Source organism: Phasianus colchicus, chromosome 2 (genome assembly GCF_987193195.1).
Source record: "Phasianus colchicus chromosome 2, bPhaCol1.hap1.1, whole genome shotgun sequence".
NCBI classification, from domain to species: domain Eukaryota; kingdom Metazoa; phylum Chordata; class Aves; order Galliformes; family Phasianidae; genus Phasianus; species Phasianus colchicus.
This window is the reverse complement of record NC_143437.1, coordinates 83542238-83562995: the sequence shown is the minus strand read 5'-3', so window position 1 is coordinate 83562995 and position 20758 is coordinate 83542238. Positions and strand designations below refer to the sequence as shown.

Genomic DNA, 20758 nt, shown 5'->3' with positions numbered 1-20758 from the left:
ACAGAGCCAGCAAAAGCTGCAAACAACTGACACAGATGATAAGTCAGATGGCTGTCATTGTAGTGATCACAGGAACACTGTGGAATTATGTTGCGTTGGCAGCAACATGGCACATACACAGAGAACATTTAATGGACAATCATGCTTGAAGGATTTTCTGTGATGAGCGAGTTCTCATTTTGACTCAAAGATTTATTACTCATATCTGACATCTATCCTGATGTCTTGGTTTCTGCTGGGACAGAGCTGATTTTCTACACAGTGTCTGGTATGATTCTATGTTTTGGCTTTGGGAGAAAAACAATATTGATAACACACCAATATTTTAGTTGCTGAGTAGTACTGTACAGAGCCAAGGACATTTTAGCTTCTGTTACTGATCTCAATAAGATGGGCTGTGGGGTCCAAAGTTGTTGGGAGGGGACAGAACCAGGACAGCTGGCCTAAACTGGCCAAAGGGGTATTCCATTCTATATGACATCATATGAAAGAACTATAGAACTGAAAGGAGTTGCCTAGGGGGTGCTGCTGCTGCTCAGGGACTGGCTGGGTATCAGTCATCGAGTGGTGAGAAATTGCATTATTTTCTTTGTATATATACATATCACAGAATCACAGAATTTCAGGAGTTGGAAGGGACCTCAAGAGATCATCACATCCAACCCCTTGGGGGTTGGCATCACATAGGTAGGCATCCAGACAGGTTTTGAATATCTCCATTGAAGGAGACTCCACAACCAATCCAGGAAACCTTCCAGTGCTCTGTCATCTTTACCACAAAGAAAATCTTTCACACGTTTGTATGGATCTTCCTATGTTCAAGTTTTAGGCCATTGCTTCTTGTCCTATTGCTACGCACCACCAAGAGCCTGGCTTCGTCCATTTGTCTCTCACTTCCCTTTAGATATTTATAAACATTAATTAGATCCCCTCTCAGCCTTCTTTTCCCCAAGCTGAACAGACCCATGTTACTCAGTCTTTCCTTGTGCAGGAGATGCTCCAGGCCCTTTATCATTCTGTGGGCCTCCCCTGTCCCACTGGGGTTAGAAGGCGGGAGGGTGAGGAAGAGTGAGCAAAAGGCAAGTTAAATCACAACACTTACAAAACCTGCCAACAATTAAACTCTACAACATACCTATGTAGTCATCAAGGTACTTCGTTTTTTTGGGGTTTTTTTCAAAGATCAATGACAATATCATTTTGTTGCAAATGAAATGTAGTACATCTTGCTCTACTAGTAGACATGAAGCATATTGAATCAGCTGTCTTTCCCTAACACTTCATTTAAGATTTCCAAGCCAGTATCACCCTTTGCCTCAGTTTCTTCTTTCCCTTTATGATTTTCTTTCACAATCTTAACTGTTTCTATTTCTATCCTCTAAATTCTCTCCCGTTAGTGTCGTTTTTTTCTTTTCTTTTCTTTTCTTTTCTTTTCTTTTCTTTTCTTTTCTTTTCTTTTCTTTTCTTTTCTTTTCTTTTCTTTTCTTTTCTTTTCTTTTCTTTTCTTTTCTTTTCTTTTCTTTTTTCTTTTTTTTTTTTAAGCCCGGTGCCCAATCCTAGAGGCATTATGCCAGATGTCTTCCATTCCAAGCAAAGTATCATAATTACCGTCTATGTCTTACATGCATTATTTTGCTTAATGAAGCAGAGGTTGTAGGAAGAGAAAGGATGTTTTCCTAGCCAAATGAATATAATTTAGATTATCACATCTGCTGTAGTACCATTTTGCATTTTGTTAAAACAATGCAGATTTTTCCCCTGTAAAGAGATTCATTCTGATTTATTTAGAAGATTTATTTTTGGTAAGTTTGCAACCCATTGTCTCTTTTTCTGCCACAATGCTGCCTCTCACTTAGTCCCACGTTTTATTTTTTACTGTGCATTTTTCTCTTTTACTGTTCTTATGTTTCTAGCTTTTGCAACTCTTTTTATGTCTTAGTCTCATTATTGTATTTTCTTCATATTGCTCTGTTACTCTTTCTTAGTAATCTTTTTCTCTTTATGTTCAATCACTTTTTATATACAAATCATTAAGAGGTCCTGATGCACCATTTGGTTTCTAATTATCCTTCCCCCACACCAGTATACATCTAAGTTTTCAAGTTTCTTAAACTTCACATTTCTTTTTTTTCTGCAATGTTTGGTGACTAATTTCTTCCAGGTCACCTATAAACAAGCTCTCTTCAGATTAAATTCTAACATTTTCTCCATTTCAAGTAATCATTCTGCCTTCTGAGGCAAAGAGCTCTCATATGTATTGCAAGAACTGGTTGAACAATATGTTATTTACTTAAGTTTTCAAATTTAAGGAACCAGCTAAGGTCCTTGAGTTGACTTCTATATCTGATAAAAGGTATTTAGCTACTGTTCTGTCTCAGTCTTCTCTATTGTACGTATCTATAGTGGACTAATATGTGTTAAATACCATGGGCTATATTACTTTCTGACAAATATCCATGTTCTGTTACTCTTTGAGTTGAAGGTCTTGTCCTTTAGCTCTTTTATTAAAAATAAAATTAAAAAGTAAGCATTATAAACTTTTGGGGTACTTGCATCATTTTGAACCCATAGGTATTTTGACACCAGTGGGTTTGTGAATTTGGAGGAAAATATAGGAAAAAAAGAAAAAAAAACATTAAAAAAAAAAAACAAGTTTTAAATAAAAACTCAAAGGAAACCTCAACTATGGGTTTAACATGTCCTCTTCATAAAAAACAAACAAACAAACAAAAAAACCAAAAAACTCCATAATAAGAGTAAAGATTCTACTTAAAATTCTTACTATGCTCATCCATTTTTTTCCTTTCATTTTCCAATTCACATTTATTCTAACAAAAATTATACACAGATGGGTGTTTGTCTTTTTGAGTCTAATATTTAAAAAGATGTCCCTCCATGATTTTGTTTGCTTTTCCTTACAGAACTCATTTAGCCTTAATTTAAATTAATCTATAAATATTTCTGTATCTCAGAGTTAAAATGCAATATGCATGACAAGCTTTGCAGAAATAGACAAAACACCATAAAACTTAATCAAAATGACAACAAACATTTCTTTCCATTTGCAACTTACTCCTTTAAGTCCTACTGAAGATACACATAGTCACAATCAATTTATTTTCTGTTGTTTCCCTCAGGAAAACATGGATGTTCCCAAACATAATCTTATTTCTCTTTTCAATCTCAGTAGGAAAAAAAACTTACACACATTTCTCCTGAAGCTTGGTATTTTTCAAGTAAAGAACACTAATCTTTTTGACAATTATCTGTGAATATCTTACTAAAACTTAAATACATTTAAAAGAGCTTACAATATTTCCTGGGTACAGAGACCATTTTGCACTATCTCTGGCATTGCAGGTATAGGGAGCATTTGGATAAGTAACTTTACGATTCAGTAGTTCTGCTCCAGAAGTACATTGCACACTACTGGGCTCAGAGAGAAATGTATCTGTCACGGAGTTAACTGGATCAATCTATGCCCCCCTACCCCACAAAATGGGAGGGAGGGAGGGAGGGAGGGAGGGAGGGAGGGAGGGAGGAAGGGAGGAAGGGAGGAAGGGAGGAAGGAAGGAAGGAAGGAAGGAAGGAAGGAAGGAAGGAAGGAAGGAAGGAAGGAAGGAAGGAAGGAAGGAAGGAAGGAAGGAAGGAAGGAAGGAAGGAAGGAAGGAAGGAAGGAAGGAAGGAAGGAAGGAAGGAAGGAAGGAAGGAAGGGAAGGAAGGGAAGGAAGGGAAGGAAGGGAAGGAAGGGAAGGAAGGGAAGGAAGGAAAAACAGTGGCAACAATCTATGGAGGTAAACTTATTTTACTAACTATGATATCAGAATGCAAGATAACACAATACAATACAATCTAATCGAAACTGAGACTACTAAATCAAATAAGATAGGAGAGAGAGAGATCCTGAGACCAAGTCAAACCTGAAAAGCTTGGAACGGCTAGGAAAGCACCCTCCAGCACCCACTGCCAGGCAGTAAGAGACAGCCCCACCTGGAAGGGTCAGATTCCATGACTTCTGTAATGTATAGGGAGAGGTACCTGGAATTGGAGCATTAACACTAATTCCAGTACATGATGTTTTAATGTGGAACACTGAAAACCAAAAAACATAAAACCATGACAGTATCTGAAGAAAAACATTTAACAGCTCTCCAGATGCTTTTGAATAACTCATAATCTGGCCCTATGCATTTTTTTTCTGTTGGAATAATTTAGCTTTAACTTTATAACAATCTATTTTAATAGAGCAAAAAAGAAAGGCAAGACAAGGCTTGTGAAGGGCTTGGAGAGTATGCACTATGTGGAGTGACTGAAGGAACTGGGGCTGTTTAGTCTGGGGAAAAGAAGGCTGAGGGGAGACCTTACTGCTCTCTTCAAATGCCTGAAAGGTGATAGCAGAGGGAGCAGAGTTGGTCTCTTCTCACTGGTGACAGGTGACAGGATGAGGGGAAATGGCCTCAAGTTGCGCCAGGAGTGGTTTAGGTTGGATATCAGGAAAAACTTCTTTACTGAAAGGGTTGTTAAGCACAGGCATGGGCTCCCCAGGGAAGTCGTTGAGTCACCATCCTTGAATGTGTTTAAAAACTGTTTGGGTATGGTGCTCAGGTACATGGTTTAGCGGAGGGTTTTAGTGTAGCATGGTGTGGTTGAGATTGGACTTAGTGATCTTGAAGGTCTTTTCCAACCTGAGCAATCCTATAAACATCTCCTCTTTTTTAATACGTATCTTAGAGATTTTCATATTATATCTGAAATATAATTGGTGTCACTTTAATTTTTTTTTTGAATGTTCAATCTGTTATGGATTATTTCTAGCCTAAGAACAGTTTGTCCTACTTGAAGCTCGTGTTAGAGTCTCTCGTTATTAAAATGTGGTATTTCTTTAATGAAGTCATGTTTACAGAGATAATTTCATGTAAGAACCAACTACTACACCCCTTTATTCACATTCTCTTTATATTTCACAGTATGTATTTTAATTAATATATTTATAATAACTTACGATCTAATATTGTAACAAATATTTAAATACTTAAAGACACGTAACACATGGCTGCCCAGAGAATAGAGCTGTAGTCTGCTATATTACTGCTATATTACCTGCTATATTACATGAGACATGACTCTATTGCTATCCCATTCCGAATAACTTTTACACTGACACAAATATAGTAGGCTTATGGGGGTTGTATGGGCATATTTCATCTAAATTAGTGTATCTTGGAGTGTATTTTGGAGGAATACGTGTTATGAGAGGATTTTATGAAACTAGCTTTTATCTTAGTCTCAATAGAGAAAAAGTTTTTGGATTCTTTATTATCTAGTCTGGTAGTAAAACTCTTGTTTTTAATGACTTTATTTTTTATTATTTCATTTATCTTTTTCTTTTCTCGTGCAATATATGAATTGTGTTGTATATCCAGTTTTAAATTCTAATTGATAACCTAAACCAAATACTTTGAAATTTTCAGTTCATATCTGCTACACACACACACACACCAAAGGGGGAAAAAAAAGAAAAAAAAAAAAAAAAGTTAAATTCCTTCACTTGTTGCTTTTTTTTTTTTTAAAATTGCTGTACATGAAATTTGGAAAATGATATTTCCCTTTTCTTTCTTTTCCTGAAATATCAGTATACAGCAAGCTTAACCAAACTCTCCACTGTTTTTTCAAATTTATTTTTAGAAAAACATGTATAAAATTATTCTAGTCCTTATGCTAACTCAACATACCTCAGTGCGGTTTCCACTTAATAATGAGCAAATTCAAATTTATATTAAATCACTGCCTGATACAATAACCTGTTTTTTTATACTATATATTATGCTTGAGAACACAGCAGAAACACCACTATTCTGGTGTTTAAATAGAACACTTTTTTTTTTTTTTAATTTAAAAATTAATTCTTCAGTATAGTTACTCAAGAAAGTAGAGCTTGAAACCATTATTCTTGGTTTGGGTACTATCTTACCTTCCTGGAGAATATTTTATATTTTATTTATTTGGTTGGTTGGTTGCTTGGCTGCTTGGTTTCAGTTTCTGAAGACAGCTCATAGATTCATGGAATATTTAGCTATATTTTTCTCTTTGCTATTGTCATTTTGTTTTATTTTCATCCAGAATATCTGAAGTGGGATTCGAATTCCTTAGCAATACAAACAAGCATATTTTCTATTGAAAACTGACTTATTGTTTTCTCTGTTAAGAATGCAAAATAATAAATTTTCTTGATACAAGAAAATAATAAAAAAAAAGATAATGTAAAGGCTAAAGATATTGTATTCTGACTTTAGCAGACCAGAAACTGTATTTCAGTTCAGGAAGTCATAAGGTAATTCTTGATTTCTCCTTGTTCCAGGCAGGAGAATAATATGCGTTGCAACTTTACCTACCAAAGGTTTCTTCCCCAGTTTTTCTAGTGTCTGAGCTGTCTGGGGCACCCACAGAAGAGTCTTAACAAAGCAAAACTGCCTTTGTTCTTTGTCTGCAAAAGAAGAGCTTATGTGCTGTATTTTCAAAAATAAGTATATAAAGAAGCAGCATCACTTCTTACAAAGGTGTTTATGTCTTTATACAGAATATTTTCAAAACACTGTCGGTTGGTGCTGTATATGTACTTCTACAAACATGAATAAATGTTAACATGACCCAGTGAATTCTGCGCAATACTATTTATAACCTGAAAATGTGGAAAATATTAGTGTTTTTCTGATTGATTTATCGGGAGTATTGTTATTGTTCTTTTCAGAAAATGGGAGCATTTGCATATCTATGGAAAAGTGTCACGGTAAGACATATCAAGTCAAACTATGTGAGTCACACCATGCCAGAATACAATGCACAAAGAAACTTTATGAAAATGCTGCAACCTGACAGTGTATATCAGAATCTGGTACATCATTATCAAGATAATCCAACCTATGATAACTTCATTATCTAAAATTTTCAGTGCAGAAAAACTGCATTAGTTAGGGATTGCAAAGGTCTCCTCTAGTCTTAAAGACTCTTTTTTCAATGCAATTTACAAATGATTTACATGCTAAGCTCAAAACTACTCCTTTATGGAGCTGTGAAGAAAAACTGTTGTGTATCAAATATAATACCTATAATTTTCTGTATACAAATCAATTAAATACAACAAAGTAATAAAATATAAAGCTGATATAACATCACATCTGTCAAATCCTCACAATCGGCAATGTGTGACTAGGAAAGAGGTAAGTAAGAAAAAAAGCTTAAGTGTTCTGTGCAGTGTAATATTGTTTGGCCTTGATAATACAAGAAAATATTCATACAACTTTGATTGGAGCATTTAATTTAAGATGCTATTCTGTCACCTACAATCCATTTATAGAGTCTCCACAGCTTCTAAAATTTATTGGATATCTAAAATTATAATACTTTATAGCCTTTCTTTGACCTTAAATTCTTTATAGGAAACAAAAATCTCTAATTCAAGCATCTAGATCTAAGTATAAGCATCTCCTGATATTTCTTTTGATGACTTGCTGGTCCTGAAGAAAGATGTTTCTTGCTTTTTAATAAGAAAATTATTAGACTTCACAAAGAAGGTATAATGTATTATATAAAAGAAAAATCTCCTCTATGAGGGCGCACTGAGAGAGCTGAGGCTGTTCAGCCTGGGAAAGAGAATGTTTCTGGGAGACCTGATAGTGGCCTTTCAATATCTAAAGGGAGGCTATAAGAAGGAAGGGAATAAATGCTTTAGCAAGGGGAAATGTTTCAAACTAAAAGAGGGGAGATTTAGATGGCATGTAAGAAAAAAGTTCTTTACAATAAGGGTAGCAAAGCAAGGGAACAGGTTATCCAGAGAGGTGGTAGATGCACCATTCTTGGAGACATTCAAGGTCAGGCTGGATGGGGTACTGAGTAATCTGATCTAGCTGTGGGTGTCCCTGGCTATAGCAGGGGGATTGGAACTAGATGACCTTTAAAGGTCTCTTCTGCTTCAAACAATTCTGTATAGAAATAATCATATTAAAAAAAAAATCATTTGGCATGTTTCAAAAAAGTATATATATGTGGATGACTTATTAACAGGCAGTGGGTGCTGAGTTCATTTCAAAAGGCCATTTCTTAGAGGGCTCCAGTTTGACTTTTTAACAAAATCTGAGTGGGTGACCATATCTGATCATTTGTTTTAACAGCTTGATTAGGACAATTTTAGTAATTCCAGTAATTTACTCTGCTCTTGTGAGGCTCCATCTGGAGTACTGCATCCAAGTGTGGAGCCTCCAGTACAAAAAAGACAGGGAGCTGTTGGAGAGGGTCCAGAGGAGAGCCACAAAGATGATCAGGGGACTGGAGCACCGCCCCTATGAGGACAGGCTGAGGGAGCTGGGCTTGTTCAGCCTGGAGAAAAGAAGGCTGTGAGGTGACCTCATTGCAGCCTTTCAGTACCTAAAGGGAGCCTACAAACAGGAGGGGAATCAACTCTTTGAAAGGGTAGATAATCGCAGGACAAGGGGAAATGGTTCTAAGTTGAGGGAGGGAAGATTTAGGCTGGATGTCAGGGGAAAGTTCTTTACAGAGAGAGTGGTGAGGTACTGGAACAGGCCGCCCAGAGAAGTTGTGGATGCCCTGTCCCTGGAGGTGTTCAAGGCCAGATTGAATGTGGCCCTGAGCAGCCTGGTCTGGTATTAAATGGGGAGGTTGGTGGCCCTACATGTGGCAGAGGGACTGGAGATTCATGATCCTTGAGATCCCTTCCAGTCCTGGCCATTCTGTGATTCTGTAATTCCAGCCATTTCAGAAAAAAAAACATAGAAAAGTTTCCTGGAAGCTCTTATGAATTTTTGTTGTTTGTTTTTTGAAATTGAAAACTGTCCTAATGGACAAACTTTAACTTGAGGGAGAAACAAAGAGAATATTTTTCCCAAATGTCCCATTTTTTTTGTTTCTGGATGTTCAACTGATACTTTTTTTTTTTTCTAATTTGGTATTTTAACCACATTAGTGCAAATTGCCATAAATTTTATTTGGTCTTAAAATAGGTATCAATCTAACAATAAAATCAATCAAAAGCAGAGGCCACATAGATATACATATGTTTCAAGAAATTTCTGCTCTCCATAAGCACATTTATAAATTTTAGCATGGCCTTGAAAGATAAGCTGTGTAAGTGCTGTGCTTCTCAAGCCTGTGTAAATTAGCATTAGACAGAGAAATATAGCAAAATGCAGCAAACAAAATCCTACTCAGGGGAATTGCAGCAACTGGTTAAACAATGTTGAAACAGCTGGAAGAAAAGAAGAAATTAAGGGCTAAAGTTAAATACTTTTTTTTAAAGGGGAGATACTTAGAGGAAGTGATTATAAACGATCTTTCTCTCATTCATTACTTAGGCTATGATTTAGTACTTTATCCCCTCACTATGACTACCAACACATATGCCACAAATCCCATCACAGCCTGTATTGTTGTGTTCGTGTTCCTTTTTAATACTTTAAAAATTAACCAACTCTTTTATCTGGGTACATTTGGTACATGTGCCTATATCTTGTACAAACTGGTTGTCCTGTTGAATGATGCTTACTCCCACTGACGTCTGCTATGATAAGATGGAATGAGTCATGCTAGGTGTTTGTAAAGGTTAACAAGTAATGTATTCAGAGCTGCAGATAAATCATGATGCCCTTCTATGTGGCAGATGTTACAGTGAAATTGCTAAGAAATGCTTAAACGTAGGTAAATAAACAGGTGGAACCAGTAACTCTAAAATAAATTCAAGGGTACACTTTCTACTGTACATGTTGAGCATTATCTCTGTAAAAAATAGCAGCACTGTGAATGGCCACTGAATATTATTACTTCATTATTAAGAATCTGGATATACCATTAAAAAACAAAAACAAAAAAACCACACCATTTCTGTGATGTCTTGTCACTGCATACTGCCAGTGTTGAGTCCCTATCGTGTTTTTACATATTTTTCACCATGCCATATATGCTCCCTATCTAGAAGATCTGATAGCCAAGACAAAACATCATAATGGTTATGTCCTATCACACTATCCCTCTGCTAAAAGCATTAAAGAAATACTTAATGTAACATTTCTTTCTATTCTGCTTTTCCTGTATCAAAGTGGCCAAGGAAATCATTGTCTGATCATTCCACTAAGGATTTGGTAATTCACTATGTACACACTGTCCTTTGAAACACTACTGAAGTCTTCAGCACCATCCAAAGAGGTTTAATGAGGCCAGTGTTCAGTGGTCACACAAAAGTGGTGGTCTTGTTGCAGTCGCTCAAGGTGAAGAAAAACTGAAGAATCAAACTGAAGACATTACTAAACCAAACTCTAGTTCACATCTTTTTAATCTGTCAATCAGATTTTTTTGTGAGTTTCTAGAAATATGTTACTCAATCTCCTTCCTGTAAGAAGGAATACAGTTCTTCCTATGACATAGGAGTGGTTACATTCTGTCCTTGTGTTGACTGTATTCATTAACAAAGTAGTAGCTCTAACTTTTATCCATCCTTCCTGATATGGGAGTAAAAAAAACATATACTCAAGGCACTGTATTTTCCATACTGATGTGATGGCTCATAGAAAATTATTGCAAACTGCTAAGAATTTGTTCCCCTAACCAAAGTTACTATTAAATTCTGAGTGGTGACACTACCGCCTCTCTAGGCAACTCATTCCAGCGCCTGACCACTCTTTCAGAAAAGTAATTTTTCCTAATGTCCAGCCTGAACCTCAGCTGGCACAGCTTGAGGCCATTCCCTCTACTTCTATCACTAGTTACACACAGAAGAGGCCAACCCCCAGTTCACCACAACTTCCCTTCAGCAAAAAGGTCTCCCCTGAGCCTCCTCTTCTTCAGACTGAATAAACCCATCTTACTCAGCTACTCCTCATAAGACTTGTGCTCCAGACCCCTCACCAGTTTTGTTGCCCTTCTCTGTACACACTCCAGCACCTCGATATCTTTTTTGCAGTGAGGGGCCCCAAGAAGGATGTGGAGAGTCTCTGTATCAGGGAGTGTAGTGACAGAATGAGAGGTGAGGGCTTTTAACTAAAAAAGGGTAGATTTAGATTAGGTACTAAGAATAAGTTCATTATTCAATGGGTGATGAGACACTGGAACAGACTGCATAGAGAAATATTGGATACCTTGTCTTTGGAAGTGTTCAAGTCCAAGCTGGACTCTGAGCACCATAGCCTACTGTAAGGGACCCCCACCCATGGCAGATGGTTGGAACTAGATAACCTTAATGGGTCCTTCCAACTATTCTATGATAATGACTTCAAACACACATAGAAGCACAACAAAGAATTCACCATGTTAAAATGTTTTGCAAATAGGAGAATAATATAGTGCGAGTATAAATCAGCTTTTTTTTTTTTTAAATAGAGCCAAGAAAATAAGTCTTAGAAAAAGAACAGAGAGCAATGCTGCATCACCTCCTTAGCAGTTCCAAATTACCCAGAGCTAAGAGGAGAAAAAGGCAAGTAAAATTACAAATGAAGAAAGTATTTGTTAAAACAGGTAGCTGCAAAAAAAGCTACAGCAAAAGTATAACTCACATGGAAATACAGTCAATAGAACTGACCAGATCACTTATGGGTAGAATATTTAAAGGCAACATATTTTACTGTTATTCTTTGGGTTACAAATTTCTGTATCAGTAGATGATATGCTGGAAATGCATTTTAAAAGGTCTTTCCTAGTCATACTCATCCTGTGCAAGATCCTTGAATGAATGTTCTGAATATTGTGGGTTTTTTTTACGTGTCACTTTTTTTTTTTTAAATTAAACCTTTCAAATTACCCTTATTTCAAGAAATTTGGTCCTGTACATCTGTCTGATGGTTTCAAAAGTGCCTAAGCTCCACTTTCATAAATGATTTAGATACCTACATTCTTAATATCATTCTGAGATCTAGATTTTTCAACATAAGGTAAGTAAACACCTTAGATTTTTGGTGAAACAAAATCTTTAGAAATTCTCACAGTGGATCTCCATGGGCAAAAATGTACCAAGCAATGAGCAAAAGGAATAAAATCTCCTAAAGTTGACTCACCTTCTACTTCACTAGAAAAATCGATATAAAATATGTTCCTTTTCCTTCTTCTCGTACATGACAGAAAAAAAAAAGCAAAATATCACTGAAAATACAATTTTTTTTAAACATCTCATTTTTATATCCTATTTCTTATGACAACAAACATGTCATTCACTTAAATGTAAACTGCTACCACTGCAAAAGAAGAACAAAAACTCTTTAACAAGACTTGTTTTAGAGCCAGATGTGAGCTTATGCCCCTATTATGTCTACCAACACTTCAAAATATATTAGAAGATAGTACCTTGACTAGTTATGCCCTAGTTTAAGTAAATATGATGATATTCAGCCTTACATTCTTTCCTCAGCAGGTGGAATTAATGTTTTCACACAGGAGTCAGATGTCTGTTAGAGATAACCACTTAAGAAAAACAGCAATCCCAGCCAGGAAGGGCCTAAGTGATGAAAAGAAAAACTTTTCAGGGAAGCTCCACTGATTTCCAGAGTTCTTCATCTCAACTCTTCTTTTCCACCTTTCTCTGTCATACCACATTTAATTCCTTTCTTCTCTCTAATACCTTTTTATCAAAATAATGTCAAATCTCAGAATATAGACTTGAAGCTCTCCTTGATCCCTAAAATCCAGATTACCACAGAGATTATTCAACAGTTATTCTCGATAATGAATGCCTGTAAGAAAAGGAGTTAATAAAACACTTGCATTTCTCACCTCTGATCTGACTTCTGAAACTGTATCCATAGCTATCCATCCACCTGTCCAATAAAAGAATCAAGTCCAATAAAAAAATCAAGTTCCCAACACACAGGTGTCTGTCCACCCTTTAAAATTACCAGCAGAACAGTATACATCATCACAAAGTTGTTCCCATCATTGACTACCCTGTTGAAATCAAAATGTTTGTATTTACACTTTTCATAGCCAGGGCATACATATAAATACATTCAGACTTGAATCTAATGACAAGGTTCAACAGGAAAGAAAAATGGAAGAAAAGAAGAATGGAAAATCTACATTATTTCAGAGACTGTCTTTACTAACTGTTAGGGTAAAGGAGAAACTCACATTTTTCATGCCTCGGAGTAGGAGTCTCAAGATACATAAAATGCATTTCCAGCTTAACCAGTGAAGAAACAGAACTTCTACAAGCTTTTAGCAGTGCAGTCAGAGAGAGTAAGTGACGAAGGCAAAACCAGATCAAAGAAGGAAGATGATTTTGCACTTTTGCAGTCTTGAGCTGGGATAGGCTGAGAGAGCTGGAGTTGTTCAGCCTGGAGAAAAGAAGGTGTGGGGTGACCTCATAGAAGCCTTCCAGTATCTAAAGGGAACCCCCAAACAAGAGGGGAGTCAACTCTTTGCAAGGGTAGATAAGAGCAGGACAAGGGGAAATGGTTTTGAGTTGAGGAAGGGAAGATTTAGGTTGGATACCAGGGGGATTTTTTTTTTTTTTTTTTACCAAGAGACTGGAACAGGCTGCCCAGAGAGGCTGTGGATGCTCCCATTGGTGAAGGTGTTCAAGGCCAGGTTGGATGGGCAGCCTGGTCCAGTATTAGATATAGAGGCTGGCGGCCCTGCATACAGCAGGGGGGTTGGAACTTGATGATCCTTGAGGTCCCTTCCAACCCAAGCCATTCTATGGTCCTAAGAGCTTGCCTACTTGAGGAGATAGTTCTTTCCATAAAACAAAAGATAGACACGTAGATGTCACAGAATTAACTAGATCAGTTTATGCCCGTGACAGGGGGGCAGTAGGCCCCTGCCCTCCCCACCCCCCACCTGGCCCCACAAAACGGGAAGGAAGGGGGGGGGGGGAAACAGCAGCAACAATCTATGGAGGTAAAATAAGTTTACTAACTATGATATTGGAATGCAAGATAACACAATATAATACAATCTAATTGAAATTGAGAGTAAAATAAATGATGTATCTTTTGAAAACAGTTCTCTCATTCATATCCCCATTATAGCCTCTGAGCAGGTCATGTTACACTCTTTTATCCCCTAAAGATATTTTTGCCATTACGTACTTTTTTTGACATGCTTCAGCTCATTCTCTGGAACTACTGGCCACAGGGCTTGCTCCATTACCATGATCCTTCAGATAGATGACTAGGACAAAGACAGTCATGGATTTTTCTGTAAAGTAAGTATTTGCATGACTGTAATATCTGAAACAAAGTTAGAATTTAAGGATTATTATTTCCTTCTGGATTATCTAGGGACTCTGTTCAAAGATTAAAGACTTCTATACTGATAATTTTCACATAGCAGAAAAAGGAATTATATGGACAGAAAAGTTTTGAAAGTCTCAGTCATCAACTTTTGTTCTCCGGCAATTTTTCGTCATGAATTTCTCTGTACATGTACTTTTAGACACAAATTTCAATAAATATCAGTACTACTACTGTTACTTTTGACACTATTATTTACTCCAAACATTTTATTTCTTCCTCAGTCCCGATATAACTTTCTATGGCAGATGTGACAATAGAATATCTCAGAGTTTTGCCTCTGTGGTAAAAGCTCTGAGAAGATCTAAATGACTGTATTTAACATTTTCTTTACTTAACAACAATTATCTCTAAAGAATGGTATGGTCATGGTTTTGTGATTTTTGGTATTCCACATCATATCATGTGGGGCACTGGGAGTTTAACTGCTAATGCTCAAGTTCTGGGTACCTGCCTAGAAGAGAAAAAAAACTACATTCCCCAGGGGACTTTGTAGTTACAGAGGAGACATAACTCCTGGCAAGGTCACCTGATGTGCTCTTCTTCATCTGCTCTTCTTTGTCAGCTCTTCTCCCATCTCCCTGCTGCTCAACTGGACTGTGCATTTCATCTCAGCATTGTGGTGAGGCCTATCCACCTTTCGGACATTCTCTCTCTCATTATATTTGATTTATTAGCTTCAATTCTAATTATATTGTATTATGGTGTGTTATCTTGCATTCCAATACTATATTTAGTAAATTAGCTTGTTTCCCCTCAGATCATAGCCGCTTTTTTAAAATTACTTTGGGGTCCCCTGTTACCTTTTTTCCGGAGGCGCAGCCTTTGCAAAATCCCTCCACCCCGCCACAAAACTGGGCTGAACCAGCCCGTAAGCCATTGACAGGTATACATCAATGTATTTTAATTTATGTCAAGAATTTTAATTAAACATTTCTTAAAAAAAAAAACAAAACAAAACAGTATTTGTATGAGATTTCAGAGCATTCTCTCTTCACTTATACCTAACAAATATATATTTAATTCATAAGACTGTTATTTCTATGTGTCTAAAACAAAACTGCCTATAACCATTAAAAAGCAATGCTATAATTTATTATTGTCCTTTCTTTAAATGATAAGCCTTGTGGAACGAAAAAAAAATCATATTACCCTGATTTGCAGAAATAATCCTAAATAAAGTACAGTAATTCTCAAAAACAGTCATCAGGCTTTGATCTCCTTTTTATATAAAGCAATGATTACACTTCTTAACATTTAACTGTTTTTCATTTAAAAGCCTTTATAAGAGTTTGTTTGTAGTCACTAATGGTGTAAAAAAAGCAATCTACCTCAGCAGCTTAGCATTCTAAGTGAAAAAAATCAATTTTGAATGACAATCTGTTATTAATCCATAAAATGCATTAACTAATGAAAAAATAGTTATTTCTCTACAATATTACAGTCACATTTCAGTAAGAGATTTAAAACAACTGTGACTTCACAACCTTTAGATACAATTAAAGATGTGTATGGCTAAGTCAGCTGTAAGCGTTGTTTGAAGTTTATCAGGGTTGAATGAAATACATGACTTGAAGCTATAAATACAATGAAAAAGAAAGGATAAATACTTCATTAGTAGACAATTCTGTTGTAAGAAAGGAAGAAAATCCAGTTATTTGACAGTTTTTATTTATTCAAGTTCAGAAATAAGAAGCATACATGTGACAGATTAATTATTTTGTGGAACCTATTTCTTCATATGTCACACAGCAGTATTTAAAAAAAAACACACCCAATGAAAATGGAAAAGCAAATATTGCGTGTAAAAATAGAGTCAGAGCCAGTTCACTGTATTTTATCCAGAGCTGGATAAGCAATTTCCTTCCTCATTGTGCTAGGGAATTTTCATGACAATCCTGCACGTTACAAAATCCTTACATTAGATCTTCAAGCAGGCTGTGGTAAAAAAAAAAAAATCTAGATACAATTTTGATAGTAAAAAGCTTTCAGCTTCGAGAAATTCTAGAACCAATATTGCAATACATTAGCTGGTTTTGCTTGATGTCCTGAAAGACAAGACAAGCAGTGGAAAAAAGTATCCTGGACATTTAGCCACAGCAGAAGTCTGCTACACTCCAAAGAAAGAGCACACTAAGGTAGCATTCCTCTAACAGAATTTTTATACTCAATAACTCAGAGAAGTAGTACTGTCATAACTAACTACAGGCCAGAAGGCTTATGCTAACTATGCCTCCTGTTAACTTCACAGGCCCAAGCCTGTTAAGTTTGTTATCAGCTCTCTAGGTGAGTTGACTGGTATGACGTGCGTCTTGTTACAACACAGTTTAAAACTGAGACAACAGCAAAGATCTGAAAATATGGGCACTAGATGAGAAAAGAGGCTTCAATACAATTAATGGTGCACCAGTGGACCACTATTCTTTGTTAAAGAAATAGAGCTGGCAGCGGTGGGGGAAAAAAATAAAAACAACAAAAAAAAAACAAACAAAAAAACAACTTCCTTCTCCTTTAGCAGCAACCACTGAGCAAGTAAAGAAGCAGTAAGCAACTTTCAAAGTAATATTCCCTAGGGACTAGGCAGAGTATAGCCTAGGGTAAGGCTAAAAGCTGAGAACTGCCTTAATAATCAACAGCCTTATGAAAAGATAAGATCCTGGATTTGGGGGTGTGGAGGAGAAAGGAGTTTACTTCAGCTCTGGGTCTGATCACCTGTTCTGATATGACTGAGACCGCAAAGGCCACAATGGACTGTTAACATCAGTGCAAGATACAGAGATTAGTTTAGTGATGACTAAGTTATGACTGAGTATGTAAAGATAACTAACAATTTGCATTAAATTTGTTGTTAATGACTGCCAGCCTACAAAAGCTTTGTTTTACAATTACTTATTTAAACATTCTATTCATAGTGATCTATGATTCTCTAACTCTGAATTTTGTGTGTATAGTACATGTATATGTGCATGTGTACATTACATTCATGTAAATGTGTTTTGGTGCAACAGTGTTTCATCCCTACTTAAGTAAGTTAAGAGAAGTGAAAGAAAAATGGTCCATGTTGTGTTTTGCAAAGTGGTCTCTAAGGAAATCTCTCTTATTTGCTCTTCATGAAAGAATAATTCTCAAAATCAGTTTTTCCTATTCATCAATAGGATTTGCTCCAGTTATATGATTGATTGTACAAATCTTTTATAGAACATATGACCCAGTTTTCATTCTAAAGTCACTATTTTTTTTCTGAGAAGAAAGAATTTTTTTTAACTTTTGAAGAGTTCTGTCCATGCGAACTGTATTTATCATGAGAGAACAGAGTTATTACTGAATAGACTTCAGATGCTGTGAATCAGTGCATTTTCACATAATACAGCACAGATATCACACAATACAAAAGTGTTATATAAATGATAACAGAATTAGGACATTTTCCATTTAGTTAGATTTTATTCATATCTAAATTATTTGACTAATACTGTCTTCAGCAGTTTAGTATTTTCCCACTTCAAGTGCTTTATTGAAAGGTAAGTTAGATCTCCCAGTTCTTGTGTATCTAGAAAATCTGTTATTTTGTCAAAGATATCAGTGTAGCTTAGTATCACCTATCCTTTAGAAAAATCATGTTAAATTTTAACTGATATTTTTCATTCATTCTCATAATTAATTTATTCATAATATGTTTGAAAGTTTTCTATTCTATTGAAATCAGCAGTTAGGCTTCTATTTATACAGACCATTGTATAATCAATGAAAATTATATAAAGGAATATTATATAATCAAATGACATTAAGATGTTATAATAATGAAATAAGCAAGAGAGTTAAGCACAGCAAGACAAAGAGAATAAATAGGATGCTTACCCATATTGTAGACTTACCCATATTGTAGACTTGCTCAGGAAAGACCAGTGGAATGGATCTTCCAAAGAGAGAGAGATCCTTCCCTACTGGTAGTCAGCTCTTAAATGGGTCTAGGAGAGGTGGAGCCAGGCTCCACCCCTTCCTGCAGCACAGGTGAATTGCTTTCACCTGTGCTTTCAGGGCTGACTCATTGCTCGCCTCAGGTGATTAATCAGAGGTTCAGGCCGTGACTCAGCAGTTCCCATACAATCATGGTGGTTTTTTGTTTTTTGTTTTTTCCTATTAATGGCAGTAGGATATTTATTATTTTACAGCCATAAAATTATTCTCCCAATTTGATAGACCAGCTTCTCTAATCAAAATTTAAATGTGTGCCAGATTTTTATTATTCTGCAATGATAATCATTAACTGTCTTGATCTAAGCACATTAAACTGTGTTGTTTCCTCCACAGATAAGGCAATTTCTATTTCTATTCTGTCATTCTGTCATTGCCATTAGCCAAACTATCTCTGCTATACCTTACTCTTACTGAAAGGGGTAAAAATTATTAATATCCTTATTATTACTCATAGAATCATAGAATGGTTTAACTTGTAAGGATCCTTAAAGATCATCTAGTTCCAAGCCCCCTGCTATGGCTAGGATTGCCACACCCTAGATAAGGTTGCCCAGGTCTCATCCAACCTGGCCTTGAATGCTTCCAGAGATAGGACGTCCACAACCTATCTGGCAACTTATTCCAGTGCCTCACCACTCTCTGAATAAAAAATGTCTTCCTAGCATATAAATTAAATCTCTCCCCTCTCTTAGTTTAAGGTCATTCACTCTTGTTCTTTCACTGTCAGACCGTGTAAAAAGTAGGTCCCTCTCCTGCTTATAAGCTCCTTTCTAGTACTGGAAAGCCAAAATGAGGTCTCTCTAAAGCCTTCTCTTCCCAAAGCTAAACAAGCTCAACTCCCTCAGCCTTTCTTCTTTCAGGTACTCTAGCCCATTGATTATCTTCATGACCCTCCTCTCTACTTGTTCCAACAGCTCCATATCCTTCTTTTACTGGTTGCCGCAGGCCTGGATGCAGTACTCCAAATGGGTCCTCATGAAGGCAGAGTAAAGAGGGACAATTGCTTTCCTCTCTCTGCTGGCCACCTCTCTTTTGATGCAGCCCAGGGTACTGTTGACCTTCTGTGCTGCTAGAGCTCCTATCCAGATTTTCGTCCATCAGGATGCCCAGGTCCTTTTCCATAGGGCTGCTCTCCATGAGTTCTTCTCCCATTCTGGGAGGACAATCCAGGATTGTCTTGACCAAAGTTCAACACTTCACATTTGGCCTTGTTATATCTCCTTAAATTCTCATGTACCTATTTTTTAAGCATGTCCTGGTCTCTCTCGATGGCATCCATACATTCTGTTGTGTCAAATGCACCATTCAGCTTGTGTTACCAGCAAACTTGCTGAGAGTATATTCAATTCTATTGTCTTTGTTAAAGGTGTTAAAGAGCACCAGGCCTAAGAAAGGCCCCTGGTGTATACCATTTATGACTGGCCTTTGTCTGAATCTAGGGCCACTGACAACAACCCTCTGGATATAACCATACAACCTGTATGCACCTGATAGTCCTGCCTTAAAATCCACATTGCTCCAATTTAGAGATAAGGATATGATGTGGTACCATGTCAAAGGCCTTGCACAAGAGCAGGCAGATGATGTCTGCTGTCCTTCCTTTGTCCACTGATGCTGTCACTCCATCACAGGAGGCCACCAGATAGGTCAGGCATGATCTGTCCTTGAATCTTTGCTGTCCACGATCACTTCCTTGTCTCACATGTACCTTACAATTTCTTCCAGGACGATCCACTCCATGATCTTCCCAGGCACAAAGGTGAGACTCACCAGATTGTAGTTCCCTTTCTTGACTATGGGAGTGATGTTTCCCTTTTTCCAAACACTGGAGACTTTGCCTGACAGCCATGATTTTGCAAATATGATGGAAAGTGGCTTGGCAACCACATTAGTTAGCTCATTCAGAATGAGATGCATGTCATCCAGCCTTACAGACTTGAATACATTTAGACTCATGAGGTGGTCTCAGACTTCCTCTACTTCTTCCACATTTACCAACACTTAAATGGTAAATCAGTCTCTACTGCACATTCACAGCTTTGTCAGAATATTATTTTGATGCTTTGGGGTGCAGACTAAAATATTCTTTCCCTTTTGCTTATTCTGTAGATAATGGGATCCTAAAAACTAACACCTAGAAATAAATGAACTTGATATAGCTGCATTATAAGGAAGCAGTTAGATCACCTATATGGGAAGAAGCATTTCACAAAGCCTTTTTCCTGACCACACCCAGGATAAAGAGCCATTGTTTTAATGAATTTATCTAACCTGCTGTTTTTTCTATGAAAGCAGAAATTGCTACTAGACCTATAGCAAGATACTCCTTTTCATAGTTTTGTTGTTGTTGTTTTGTTATAAGACAGCTTACTAATGCAAATAAATATGAAAAATGAAGATAGAAGAAAAAATGAAGATGGAACTCTATTTTTCCTTTGACATCAGAAACAAAAGACAAACACTGAACTTTACAGATGTAATAAAAGTAAAATGTA

At 36.6% G+C, this 20758-nt stretch overlaps 1 long non-coding RNA gene across 1 annotated transcript in view; it reads left to right on the top strand.

Moving 5' to 3' along the window:
• Positions 1 to 490: 490 nt before the first annotated feature.
• Positions 491 to 20758, top strand: part of LOC116240584 (uncharacterized) — a 53648-nt gene continuing 33380 nt past the window's right edge. Inside the window, exons 1-2 of the long non-coding RNA XR_004169334.2 lie at positions 491 to 567; positions 11383 to 11476. This is a non-coding gene — a long non-coding RNA (uncharacterized LOC116240584). The remainder of the gene's footprint in view (positions 568 to 11382; positions 11477 to 20758) is intronic.